Source organism: Rousettus aegyptiacus, unplaced genomic scaffold (assembly GCF_014176215.1).
Source record: "Rousettus aegyptiacus isolate mRouAeg1 unplaced genomic scaffold, mRouAeg1.p scaffold_m13_p_2, whole genome shotgun sequence".
Taxonomy (NCBI): Eukaryota; Metazoa; Chordata; class Mammalia; order Chiroptera; family Pteropodidae; genus Rousettus; species Rousettus aegyptiacus.
The window spans coordinates 49,274,145-49,288,070 of NW_023416295.1; the positions used below are offsets into that span (position 1 = coordinate 49,274,145).

Consider the following 13,926-nt stretch of genomic DNA (forward strand, 5'->3'; position numbering starts at 1 on the left):
TAGGGGGAGGAGAATTAAGCTACATATCCTGGAGGGGGAAATATCTACATACATTATTTGGAATTCTGTAAGAAAGATTTTCCTTTCTATTTCATTTATTTATTTATTCAATCATCTATTTATGTCAGTATAAGCTCCTGGATGCTTAATTTATTCTTTATTCTTTGGGTTATAATTCAATACTAGAGTGATTTATATTATAGTGATTTGTTGCTCAAATTAAAAATCACTATTATGAATCACTATTATTTATGTGAACTAATGAATATTTAATTTACTTTAACCTTTGGATTATAATCCAATAGTATAGTGCCAAGCACTGTTCTAAGTGCTTTAGGTATTAACTTATTTGAACCTTACAACCTCCTTGTAAGGTAGGTATTATTACCATCCTTTCTCTGCAGATGTGACATGAAGCACAGAGAGGTAAAGGAACTTGCCCAGACTCACTCAGGTAGTGTGCTGTAGAATTCAGGACTCGAACCCTGAAGCTTTGCTCCTGATTCTATGCTTTTATCCATTACTCATCACTTCTACATACTAGAGATGCAATCTCCCATGGGTATGTTATAGAATCTCACTGAGACTCATTTTCTTATTTTAATAGTACTTATTTTGAAGGAATGGTGGGAGAAAAATGGTTATTACAATGCCTGGCACAGTTTCTCTGTCGATGTTATTCTCCATTACCAGGTAGGTGATTGTCAGCTCATTCTACCCTACGGCTCTGGGTGGAGAATGTGGATGTTTATTTAATGATTAATTAAGAAAGACTAACAGAGCTTTGTAGTTATTTTTTCTTGTCTCCTACTTCAGAATGTAAGATAATAGATATAAGTACTGTACCCAAACAGACTCCACATTCTCTTGGACCATACTTAAAAAGTAATGATTTCAGAAGATGATTAATTTCAGTCACTTTTGTCCTGAGTGTAACCAACTTCACATCAATTTGGCTGTATCGTTTAGCCACATTAAGAAGTTCCCCTGAGAGAGTCCATTATGTAGATTATAAGGATTTATCGATTTATACATGGAGCACTATTCTGGAAGCAGAAATTGACCCAATCAAGCTATGGTAGTTGGAGTAGAGATTGAAGAATTGCTTCCCTTTGCCATTGAAAAACAGTTCATGTGTTATGACTCCATTTATATGAAAGGTCCAGAATAAGCGAATTAGATAGGGCAATGATTGCATAGCTCTCTGAATATGCTAAAAACCACTGACTCGTATACTTTAAATTGGAGAAATTTTATGGTATATGAATATCTCAAAAGTGCTATTACAAGGCAAAAGCATTCGTGTAAACGTGGTTGGCTTTTTCTCTTGTGCCTTCACTGGTACCCAGAAGGAGGAAGCAATGGGCCAGGCCAACATTTTACAGATGACTGTTTGCTGCTCACCTTTCTGTCATGGATGGATATTACCCCAGGCAGCACTATTGGATGTAAGATTATTATGACATTGTTTGGGTCCCATAACTACAAGAAGCTTTTTGAGGTGACCAAGTTCTCTGTAGGGATCCTGAATCTAATCCTTGTTTGATTACTACCCTAAACACAGGCATAACTGCCCCAAACTATTATGAGAGTGACCAGATCAATCCTCTTGGCTTACTGCTATTTGCACCATGCTTATCACATAGCAGATATTCAATAAATCTTTAACGAATGAGTAAGTGAGTAATTGAGACTTCCCCATGGGTACTCTGGCTTGGAATAAAGTCTCTCAATCCAATTTTAATTTTTTGCACTTGGGATAACTGCACAGTACTCCAAAATATGATGTTTTTGCTGTATTTTTAGAACATGCAGATGCAATGAATTATATTACTATTACATTTCTAAAAAAAAGAAGCCATTGGGATACAAAAGTAATCACCTCCGTTACCGCTTTCCTCATCACACAGGCATTACTTAGTGTTTTTAAATTTAGGTGTTGGGGTTGGGGTGAAATTGGGGGTGGGAGGAGTCTGTTTAAGCTATTTCTCTAGAACAATAGTGACACCCTGTGGCAAATTCTTATAATAGACTATATTAAACAGGGTATGGATTCCCTACTTGAAGGCAAAAAATTCTATTAACCATTAATTAGACTTAAGATGAAGTGAGAATTTGTTGAATGCCTACCATGTACCAGAACTATGCTTGTGCTTTCATAGATATTATTTATATTTTATATTTCTTCCAAACGACCAGATGCCAAGTTAATTCTGTATGTATCTATGTCATAGAGCAGCTATGGCATCCAGAACACCTAAAATTGTGTTCAAAATGTATGTATGTGTGTTTCCAGGGAAATGGGCGCTTAGCTTTTGTAACATGCTCCCATACATTCTGTGCTCCCATAACATTTGACATTGCTACCTTAGAGCATGTTTCAGTTATGTTATACTTTGCTCTGGAAGTTGCCATTTCTTCTGGCAAACCTTGTTCACCCTTGGTTAAAGAAAAACTTTGAAAGACTTCAAAGAAAAAAGGAAAGAAAATAAAGACAAAAAGTAGGGATGAATAGGGTTAGATAGCATTGCAAAGCTGTACAGTGGAAAGAGTATTGGACCATAAGTCAGTACCAAATCCCTTACTTCTGCCCATCTGAGCTTAAGTTAGTTAATCTTTGAGTCTTAGTTTTCTCATCTGCAAAATGGAGATACTAATATCAGAGAACTATTATAAGACTCAGTGATGGTAATGAGTTTTTATATACAACCAAAAGTACAATCCATGACAGAAAAAAATGACAAGTTGGACTTTATTAAAATTAAAAATGCCTACTGTGCAAAAGAGACTTAAGAGAATGAAAAGACAAGCCACAGATTGAAACAGTATTTGTAAAACACATGTCTGATAAAGGACTTGTATTCAAAATATTCAGAAAATCCATTGAGAAAATTTATGCTTATAAGTTTAAAAATGATAATGTATTATTCAAACAAATGTTTATTTATAGTACTTATATCTTTTCTTGATTATAAAATAATACATGATCACCATAGAAAACATAAAAATGAGAGAAAAAGATAAAGAAAAATATCCAAGTCATTCCATAGCTCAGCGATAATAATTATGAAATTCTGACATATTTCTTTTCTTTTTGCTAAACATACATAAATATGTACTTGAGACTTCATTTTTTAAGTTAACTTGTGTTTAAAGTTATCCTATTTTAAATTTGAAAAAAAAAATAAAGTTATCCTATTTTTTTAAACCTTAGGGGCCTGGAATTCTACCAAGGAGGAACCTCTTTCTAACACTGATGTGTAGAATGTCAAATCCTGTTCTATAAAGTGACATCGGCCAAGCCCTGAAGCCACGTCTGGGTCAGGGTTGGGAAGAAAAGGCAAATACACTCCTCTGGAGTGTACAAGTTGGCTTCTCCTGCCCCTGAGAAGCTCTTGTTTGTGTTGTTTGTGTTTGGGTATGTGAACATGTATAAGTGAGAGTGAGTGGGTGTGCATATACATAGGAAAGGCAGAAGGCTGAGAGCTCAGAGTTGAGACTTAGTCATTGCATTGCTGGCGACCTCAGGAAGCTATTGTCCAGGGCTTTTGTCTTATCTTTGGAACATTTTTATTGAAGCTCAACATAAATACAGAAAAGTGTGTCAATCATAAGTAAATAACTAGAATTTTCAATTTGAGTGTACCTAGATCAAGAAATCTTACCAGCACCCAGAATCCCCTTCTGTGCTCCCTTCCAGTGATTACTTGCCCCAATGAGTGACTTGATTTTTAACATCATGGATTATATTTGCCTGCCAAAAGATTTTTCTTTCCATAATAGACTTGTAAATGGAACTATTGTACCTTCATGAACATTTGAAAAGAGTAAAGTTGCAGCTGTTATAAGTAATTTGGAACCATAGTTCCACTGAGGAGATGAGGCTTGTGGACCTTGATGAGGAAAGGCATCAGTATAGCCTTTGAGTATCACAACTCCTCTTTCTTGGAGTCATTGGGATGGCACATGATCTCTGATTGAAGTCCTGTCTAACCAAGGCCTCATCTACTGCTTTAAATCTTGCCCTTCCCACTTTAATATACCAATACTGATCAGTTGTCCTGATTCACATGCTGCCAGACAGAATTAATCTCCATAGCCTGCTTCTTGTCCTAATCCTTGTTGTCTTGACGTCTGCTAAGACAGCTGCCTGACTTGATCCTACCCACTGTGACCTTAACAAGGCACCTTTGCTCCTAATTTGTAGTCAGACTTCTGAAAGGTCTCAGCCTAGATAATTCATACTGAGAAAACTAGACAGTAAAATATAAGAAATAAGATTCAAAGAATTGAAAAGGATAGGAAAGAATAGGTGTATTTCTTTTTGCCTTTTGGTAATTTTTAAGAGCTTCCTAGTTTACTCGTCTAGACTAGAGCAAAGACCAAATTAGGGAAGTTAAAATAGGTCTCAGACTTCTAGATCAGGGTAAAAATTTCCCTATACTTGTTAGAAGTTATCTATTGTCTGCACAATTTTAATTTTTTTTTCACATGTTCTACACATCTCCCCTGTTGCTGGTTAGAAATCATTAAAACAGCCTAGAAGGCAGTTTTGGGACTGTCAGTGGTAGAAGGAATCCATGAAGATTTTGCAGTCACTTTGGGTATAAGGTACAATCTAATAAATTGTAGGCAGTTGGAGATAAATGCAAGGTGAAGGTGATTTATAACATCCTTTATAATTTAGAATATAGGAGGTGGAGTTGGAAGAGACCTTAGAGGTTAAAGAGATTAATCTCCTACTCAGTGAGGTAATCCCTTTGAGGATAACCTTGATAGATGGTTTTTTAACATCTGCTTCAATATTTTCCATTTTAATAATTTCAATAATTTCCATTGATGAGAACCTCACTACTTTTATAGGCAGGCCATTTTATTTATTCCCAGATTGAATTGTAAAAAAGCTTTTTTTTTATAATGAGTTGAGGTCTATCTTCTTGTAACTACTTCCCAGGGAACCCAATTCTTTCATCAGGAGTAGTAATACACAGTAAAACTTAGTAAACTATTGTGCAATTTTTCTAATATAGTAAGAGTTACCATGTCACCCCTTCTCATCTCCAAATGAAATATCTCGAATCTTTTCACCATCCCTTAAGTCTCCTTGTCTCTTTCCTCTAGATTGTGTTGATTTTTTTCAGTGTCTCAAATAGAATACTAGACTTCTACAGTATTCTAATTTGGATGAAGTCCAAGTTATTAGTTTTTTATGGATTGAGTGTTTCGTGTCATGTCCAGGAACTCTAACCCCAGGCCAGGAACTTCTTTTTATATATTTTCTTTTAATATTTTGTAGTATCATGTTTTACATTTAGATCTACAACTCATTTTGATTTAATTTTTGTATATAGCTTTTTTTTTTTTCACATGGCTGTCCAGTTGTGTCAGCACCATTTGTTGAAAAAACTGTCCTTTCCCCATTGAAATGCTTTTGCATCTTTCTCAAAATTAATATGTTTGATTTTTGTTTTTGAACCCTATGTTCTATTTTTTTAAAATTGTTTTTAAAGTACAATGGTGTTATTTATTAGTTTTTTCCATTTTTTACAGCTTTATTGAAATATAATAGACAATTAGTTGTTTATATTTACAGTGTACAATTCCATGAATTTTCAATTATAGATGGCATGCAATAATATATTAGTTTCAGTTGTATAGCATGGTGATTAGAGAGCTACATAACTCACAAGGTGATGACCCCACTAAATCTAGTACCCTTCTTCCTCCTTACATATTTATTACAATATTATTGACTATATTCCTTATGCTTTATGACTATTTTGTAACTATCCATTTGTACTTCTTAATAATCCCTTTGTCCTTTTCCACCAACCCTTTCAACCCCCTCATCTAGTAGCCCTCAAAATATTCTCTATGAGTTTGTTTCTGTTTTGTTGTTGTTGTTGTTGTTGTTTATTTTGTTCTTTAGATTCCACATGTACGTGAAATCATGAGGCATTTGTCTTTGTCTATCTGACTTGCTCCATTCAGCATAATACCCTCTAGGTCCATCATACAATATCTTTTTCCATTCCCTTTTAGTCTGTGTGTGTCTTTTAATCTGAAGTGAGTCTCTTGTAGACAACATATGTAAGAGTCGTGTTTTCTCATCTATTCAGCCACCCTAGCTTTTGGGTGGAGCTCTTAATTCTTTTTCATTTGAGGTATTTGTTGATAGATATGTAGTTTTTGCTATTCTTTATTCATGATTTTGATACATATTTTTCCTTCTTAAAAAAGTCCCTCCAACATTTCCTGTAATACTGGCTTGGTGGTGATGAACTCTTTTAGCTTTTTCTTGTCTGGGAAGCTCTTGACCCGTCCTTCGACTCTAAATGATAGCCTTGTTGGATAAAGTAATATTGGTTTATAGATCCTGGGTTTTTATCACTTTGAATATTTTGTGCCAAGCCCTTCTGTCTTGCAGTTTCTTTTGAGAAATCAGCTGCCAGTCTTATGGGAACTCCCTCGTAGATAGCTAATTGCTTTTCTCCTGCTGCTTGTAAGATTCTCTCTTTGTATTTAATTATGATATTTCTTGATGTGGGCCTCTTTGGGTTAATTATTTTGGGACTCTCTGAGCTTCCTGGGGTTGTATGTCTATGTAACTTCACCAGGTTAGGGAAATTTTCAGTTATTAACTCTTAAAATAGGTTTTCAACTTCTTGCTTTCTCTTTTCTCCTTCTGGTAACTCTTTAATGCTAATATCATTACATTTGATGTTGTCCTATAGGCTCCTTAAATTATCTTCATTATTTTGGATTGTTTTTCCTCTTTGTTATTCTGATTGGGTGTCCTCTGCTACCCCATACTCTGTATTGGTGATTCAATCCTCCACTTCATCCACTATGTTGATTCCCTCCAATATATTCTTCATCTCAGATATTATATTCTTCACTTCTGACTGGTTTCCTTTTATAATTTCCATCTCTATTTTTATGTTTTTTAATCTCTTTGTTAAAATTATCACTGAGTTCATCTACACTTCTTTAGGTTTATTGAGCATCTTTATAACCAGTGTTTTGAACTCTGCATCTGGTCGATTGCTTGACTCCATTTTTGCTGGAGCTGTGTTCTCTTCTTTCATATGGGACATGCTTCTTTGTCTCCCCATTTTGGCTGCCTTTCTTGTCTATTTCAATGTGCTAAGCAAAGCTCCTACGTCTTTTGGTCTTATTAGTGTGGCTTTGTGTAGTAGGTATCCAGTGGCACAGTCCTGAGAGGGATCCAGCTGCAAGCCAAGTTTAGCCCCAGCTGTGTCTCTCTGGGGCTACCTGGTAAGATTCAGCAAGCAATTCATAGGTGCTGTGCATATAGTTGCCTCAGGATGCCACACCAGAAACTGAGGCCAGGCGCCACCAGTGCCGTACTTGGAGCTGCTCAACAACTGGCATAGGGCACACCAAGGATACCACTGGATGTCTGTTCTATTTCTTTGCCAGTAATACTTTCTTTTGATTTATCATAGCTTTGTAGTAAATCTTAAAGTAGGGTAGTGTCATTCCTCCAACTTAATATTTCTTTTTCAAAATTGTTGTGGCTGTTTTAGTTTCTTTACTTTTCCTTATAAATGTTAGAATCAGATTGGCTATATCTATGAAAAATCTTACCGGGATTATTATTGGAATGCATTAAACCTATAGATCAATTAACATCTTTACTATATTGAGTCTTCCAATTCTTGAACATAATACGTCTCCAAATATTTAGGTCTACTTAAAAATTATTATTTTGAGGTTTACAGCATATAGTTTATATAAAACTTTTGTTTTACATCCAGATATTTTATTTTTTGGAGTTATTTTAAGTTGTATTGGGTTTTAAATTTCAATATTGCTTATTGCTATTATATGAAAATATGATTCATTTTGTGTGTTGCCCTTATAACCCGTGATCTTACTAAATTCATCTATTAAATCGAGGAATCTTTTTGCAGATTGTTTGGGTTTTCTACACATTGTCTGTGAAACAGTTTTATTTCTTCCTTCCAATCTGTATGCATTTTATTTTATTTTATTTTTCTCATTTTACTTCACTGGCTAAGAGTTCTAGTATGATGTTGAATTGGAGTTGTGAGAGTGGCTATGCTTGCCATGTTCCCAACCTTAAAAGGAAAGCATTCAGTCTTTCATCAGTAAAATGTTAGCTGCAGGTTCCTTTGAGGTTGGCTTTTAGCAGATTGAGAAAGAGCTCATCTATTCTTACTGTCTTGACAGTTTTTATCTAAGATGAATGTTGAATTTTATCAAATCTTTTTCTGCATCAATTGAGATGATCATGTGTTTTTTTTCTTTTGGCTATTAATAGTGGATTATATTGATTGATTTTTGAAATAAAGAATGAGCATTGCTTTTCCCAGGAGAAATAAATCCCACCTAGTCGTGTTATATTTTTGTTTTTTTATGCTGCTGGATTAGATTTGATAATATTCTATTGAGGATTTTTGCATCTTTGTTCATAAAGGTTATTAGTTTATAGTTTTCTTGTACTATCTTTGTCTGTTTTGGTCATCAGGATAATAGTGGCTTCATAAAATTAGTTGAGAAGCATTCCTCCTTTTTTTATTTTCTGTAAGAGATTGTGTAGAGTTGGTATAATATCTTCTTTAAATGTTTGGTAGAATTCGCCAGTGAAACCATACAGACGTGGAAATGTCTTTTTGGAAAAATTTTCAACTATAGGTTCAATTTCTTCAATAGTTACGGATAATTCAAGCTGTCTTGTTCATGGTGGGTGAGTTTGATATTTTGAGATTTTTTAGGAATTAGTTTATTTCACTTTAGTTTTTTTATTTATGTTTGTAGTACTGCTTTATTATTCTTTAATAACTGTAGAATCTATAATTCCATCTTTTTTTCCTAGTGTTTATAATATGTGTCTTTTCTCCCTTTTTGTTCGTTGGTCTCGCTAGTGGGTTTTTAGTTTTATCGATCTTTTCAAAGAACTACCTTGCGGGTTTATTTTCTCTTGTGGCTCCCCAACTCACCCCCCCCCTTTTTGGTTTGATTCATTTCGATTTCACTGATTTCTGCTTTTATCTTTATTAATTTCTTTTTGTGCTTTTAGTTTATTTTACTCTTCTTTTTTTACTTTTTTTTTTTTAAGACGAAAACTTAGCAACTTAGCTTATCGATCTGAGGCCTTTCTTCTTTCCTAATATAAGTATGTAATGATATAATTACCTTATAAGCACTGCTTATTCTGTATATCAAACTTTTTTTATATGTTGTATTTTTATTTATATTCAATTCAAAATATTTTCTGATTTCCCTTGAGACTTCCTTTTTGATTCATGGATTATTTAGAAATATATTGTTTAATTTCCAAGTGTTTGAAAATTTTTTTTCTTGCTGTCATTGACTTTTGGTTTGATTCCCTTATGGTTAGAGAACTTTGTATGACTTTAGTTCTTTAACATATGACAAGTTTTATTTTATGAAATAGTACATATTCTTTCTTGGTTAGTCTTTTATGTGCATGTGAAAAGAAGGTAGCGTGTTGTGATTGGGTGGAATGTTTTGTATATGTCAATTAGATCCAGTTTTTAATGGTGTTTTTTAGTTCTATATCCTAGCTGATTTTCTGCCTACTTGTTCTTTTGATTGCTGAAAGAGGAGAGTTGAAGTTCCAACTGTGATTGTGGATTTATTCATTTTTCCTTCCAGTTTTGTCAGATATTTTTTCATGTATTTTAAAACTTTTTGGTAGGTGTATAACCACTTGTTATGTGTTCATGATGATTGAACCCTTTTTTCTTTATGCTATGTCCCTTTATATTTCTGATAATTGTCTTTGTTCTGAACTACTTTGCTATTACATAGCCACTAAAGCCTTCTTTTTAAAAAATTAGTGCTTTCATGGTTTATCTTTTTTCATCGTTTTACTTTTAACCTACATATATCTTATATTTGAACTGATTATCTTATAGACAGACTGTATGTAGTTGGGTAGTTGGATATTGTTTTGCAGAGAAGGAAGACATTACATAAAGAAAAAGAGGTCTCTTCGCCAAGAACACATAACAGTCTTAAGTGGGTACATGGCAAACAACAAAGTTTTAAAATACGTGAAGCAAAAATGGACAAAACAGGGAAGAGCAATAGACAGATTTACAATGATAGTTGGAGACTTGAACCTTCCTCTCTCATTAATCAATAGAACAAATAACCAACATATCATAAACTTTGAGTACCCATAGGGTCAGGCCGTAATTTCTCACCAGCCCACTGTGGGTTGTGGTTCCAGTGTCAGCTCAGTTTAAAAAGCCTTTTTAGTGCTACTTTTATCTCTCATGTCTTTGCCATCCAATGGCCAGCAGAGGAGCTGAGCAGTAGTTTATTCTTATTTCAGTTCTCAAAGTCTGTGGTATGCCATTGAGGGCCAGATCCATGCATGTGCCACTCAGAGATGAGACTAGGAGTCCATAAACTATTTAGTTGCTTTTCCTAGCTCCTTCCTCTCTATGAGCTCCTCAGATTTTTCTGGTCCTCTGGGGCTCACCTTTTTGGTCCTCTAGCCAAAAAGTTTTTTTTAATTATCTAGGTCTGCTTTATACTTCCTATGATTGTGTGTGCATTCGGGATTAAGTGGTGGGAGAACAGAGAGAGGAAAAAAAACACAGGAATTTGTGCTACCTTTTGAAACCACACTTGATAGGAGAGTAAGGTTTGGTACCTCAGAATTTCAGGTACCTGCAGCCTCTACTGCCACCACTGTCATTGCCGCCACTGTTGTCATGGGATTGTCTTGGTTCTGGGTCATAATGGAACAGTGAACAAAGAAAAAAGATGAATTTCTTCTCTCTTGCAGAACTTTAGGGATCTCCTTGAGTCAAAACTAGAGGACTTCTCTGGAGCACTCTCTGTGCACCCCTAGGTACCCACTCCTGAGTTTCAGGCTGCCTTGAGTCCAGGCCAGAGATACTGAAAAGAACCAAAGGGGAAACTCAGTATTGGTTTGGTGATACTTCCAATTCTGGTCTTCTTTCCAAATCTTCCTGCTACCATTTACTTTCAGTGTTCTCAGATGGGTGGTCCATGCATTCATTCTATCTAGGTTTTATAGCTGTGTGACTCAAGTGGGTGATGATCTTGGTGAGAGTCATATCTTTTTAAAAAGTCAATTATTTCCTGCTAAAAACCCTCCTATCCTTCATTCATGCATTTAGTGATATTAAATTTTGTCATATTGGTATTGACCTACATCTTTTTCATCCATTGTATTTCATCTATTCATTGTTTTAATGAATACAAATGCAATAATAATTCTTTGTTTTAACATAACTTCAACTAAGTCATTGATTAAAACATTGGCTAGACTAAGGCTAAGAAAAGACCCTTGTAAGAATGTTGTAAAAGACCTATAGGTTTATTCATTCATTCATCATATTTTATTAAGTGCTTTCTACATGCCAGATACTTTCTAATGCCCTGGAGAAATGGAGGTAAAATAAAATCTGTTGTCAGGAATCCAGAAAACAATGTGCTTTGGGTATTCCTCTTCAGTCTTCAGTGAATGCACTTAACTTTACTAAATCAACATTTTTTTTTAGCCTGGGTCAGGCTCCGTGATGCATAGAGAAGACAGAAGTGAACGAGTCTATGACATTCCTGTCATCATAAAGTTGTCAGTCTTATCTGTACTACCGTATTGTGGTTGGTTTACCTATTTTGCCCACCAAGTTTTCAGGAAAGACTTTGTCATGTGACTTTCTGAAATCCCTAACTTACTTTAGTGATCTATCCCTGATCCACCGATGTAGACATCCTATTAGAAAAGAAAAAAGGAAAAGAGGTTTATTTGTGAAAATTGCTCTGAGTTTTTTCATTTCTTTTCTAAGTGCTAACCAACACTACGTTTAAGCCAGGTTATATTTTCTAGAGCCTGATATCAGCTAATCAACAGAACGCATCTATTTATTTATTATTTATTTATTTGCTTATTTATTTATTTATTTATTTATGCCTACAGCACCTGGTCTTCCTAAGTGGTCTCCCATCCAAGTACTAACCAGGCTCAATGCTGCTTAGCTTCCGAGATCAGACATCGGGCTTGTTCAGGGTGGCATGACCATGGACCATGGCTCCACTGGGGCACGAACCCAGGATCTTCTGCGTGTAAAGCAAACGTGCTAACTGCTACACTATGGAACCACGTCCATAATCTACAGAATTTAGAATCCATTTTTCTCCTTTCAGAAAATCAAGATATTTGTTGATCTTTAATTTTAACTATTTTCTGCCAACTTAAACTTCAGCCAACTCGTTTTCTCTTTTGGTGGACCCCCCTCTGTCTTCTGTTGTCCATGTCCTCTCTGTTATTAGATGTTAACTCCTCCTCTTCCTTTGGTTATATTTTCACTTACTTTTTTTAGTAGCTTCTCTAAAGGGAGGACGTAAATAATCACAGTCAGAACAATTGATTTTTAGTGAGTGTGGAGGCAAAAGAGAACCATGGTTGACATTTATTAGTTGTATGCACACTCTTGATTTAACTGTTTCAAGGCTAGGAAAGTAGATGCATATGAAACTGTTAGCAGAAAGGATTCTTTTTTTTTTTTTTTCAGGACACAAATGGATTTGATCAGAAATTATTTAAATTTTTGAAATATGACAGCACCTGTTCCTATTATGGGCACTTTCTCAGTGCTCCTGAAATCCAGGTGAAACTCTAATATGGAAAAATAACAACTGTTCAAGCCAAAAGTTCCTCTTTTCTCTCTTGTAATGATAGCATGGTAATCGCTATACAATGAGAATTGATTAATACCTTCTCCTGTTGGATTTCAATGCCAGTGATTTCAAAACTTCTGCTAAATCTGATCCAGCCATTTTTTCATGACAGATATAACTATTACCTTACTACAAGGTACTTTAGAACAACACAATAGCAATAAGAATAGCATTAGCAACAATACTCAGTCTCTTGCAAAATCCTAATTTCATAGCTAAACTGCGCAAACTCAGTACTTCCAAATAATTGCCTTACACTGTCCTCCCTTTTTCTTTCATTTCACAATACAGGACTTTCCCACTAAAATCAATCACTCTTTGTCTCAGCTCATATTTTCCTATGTACAGGAGTTAGAATGGTTCTGGACATTTAATTAGCCATGAATCCCTCTCTAAAACATAGAACATGTCAGCCTGCTTTTGTAAACCCCTGATGTTCCATTTTGCCTCAGTGCCTTTTTTATAAACCTAATTGTGTTAATGCACTGGCATATTTATTGCTCACCTTTTCACCTTTTATTCTGATTCCTGGCTGCCGACGGGGTCCTTTCAGTCGATCAAAACCACAGTCCCCTTGTATAAGAAAGGTCACATTTACTCTAACAATGGGAACCCACAGCCATGTGTTGCTTCATCATGAGTCACCAAGGGGTACATCAAAGCAAAGGCTGAGACTTGCATGGATCCCTCTCGAGATTTTGCTTTCCCAGTTCAGACACAGAGGCAAAGGAATGATTTAAAAAAAAAAAAAAATCTTGACTGCTGCCTCATACTTACTCTGAGTCCTGAGAGGAAAAATATAAGTTATTATTACAAAAGAATGTCTTTTTTTTCCCACTCAAGCTTACATCAGAATTTTTCTGAACATGACCCTGACAAGAAAAGAACAGAGTAGGAGAGGGGACAGCTGTGAGAATTCAGCTGTTGAGGTCCGAAGTCCACAGCCAGCAGGAACCATGTGGAAGATGTGAATTTTGCCACATTCTAAGTTAATTTGTCTATCCCTCCTTCCCTTCCTCTCTCCTATCCTTCCCTTACTCTGTAGAAGTTTTAGAAGAAGAAATAATAAACTCAGATGCCTCCCAGGTATATACAGGGTTTAAGGACTATGAGAGATGGGAATGTGTGTGAACTGGAGAGCATGGCCCCATCTGTAAGAGGTTGCCACTGCTCACCCTCAGCATATTCTAAGCA

At 35.3% G+C, this 13,926-nt stretch overlaps 1 long non-coding RNA gene across 2 annotated transcripts in view; it reads left to right on the forward strand.

Moving 5' to 3' along the window:
- LOC107521042 overlaps positions 1 to 5,346 on the forward strand; it is a 26,805-nt gene extending 21,459 nt beyond the window's left edge. Inside the window, exons 4-5 of one of the 2 annotated variants that reach the window (XR_001599497.2) lie at positions 608 to 1,448; positions 3,215 to 5,346. This is a non-coding gene — a long non-coding RNA (uncharacterized LOC107521042). The remainder of the gene's footprint in view (positions 1 to 607; positions 1,449 to 3,214) is intronic. The other variant, XR_001599496.2, reaches the window with a different exon arrangement.
- The last annotated feature ends 8,580 nt before the right edge of the window (positions 5,347 to 13,926 follow it).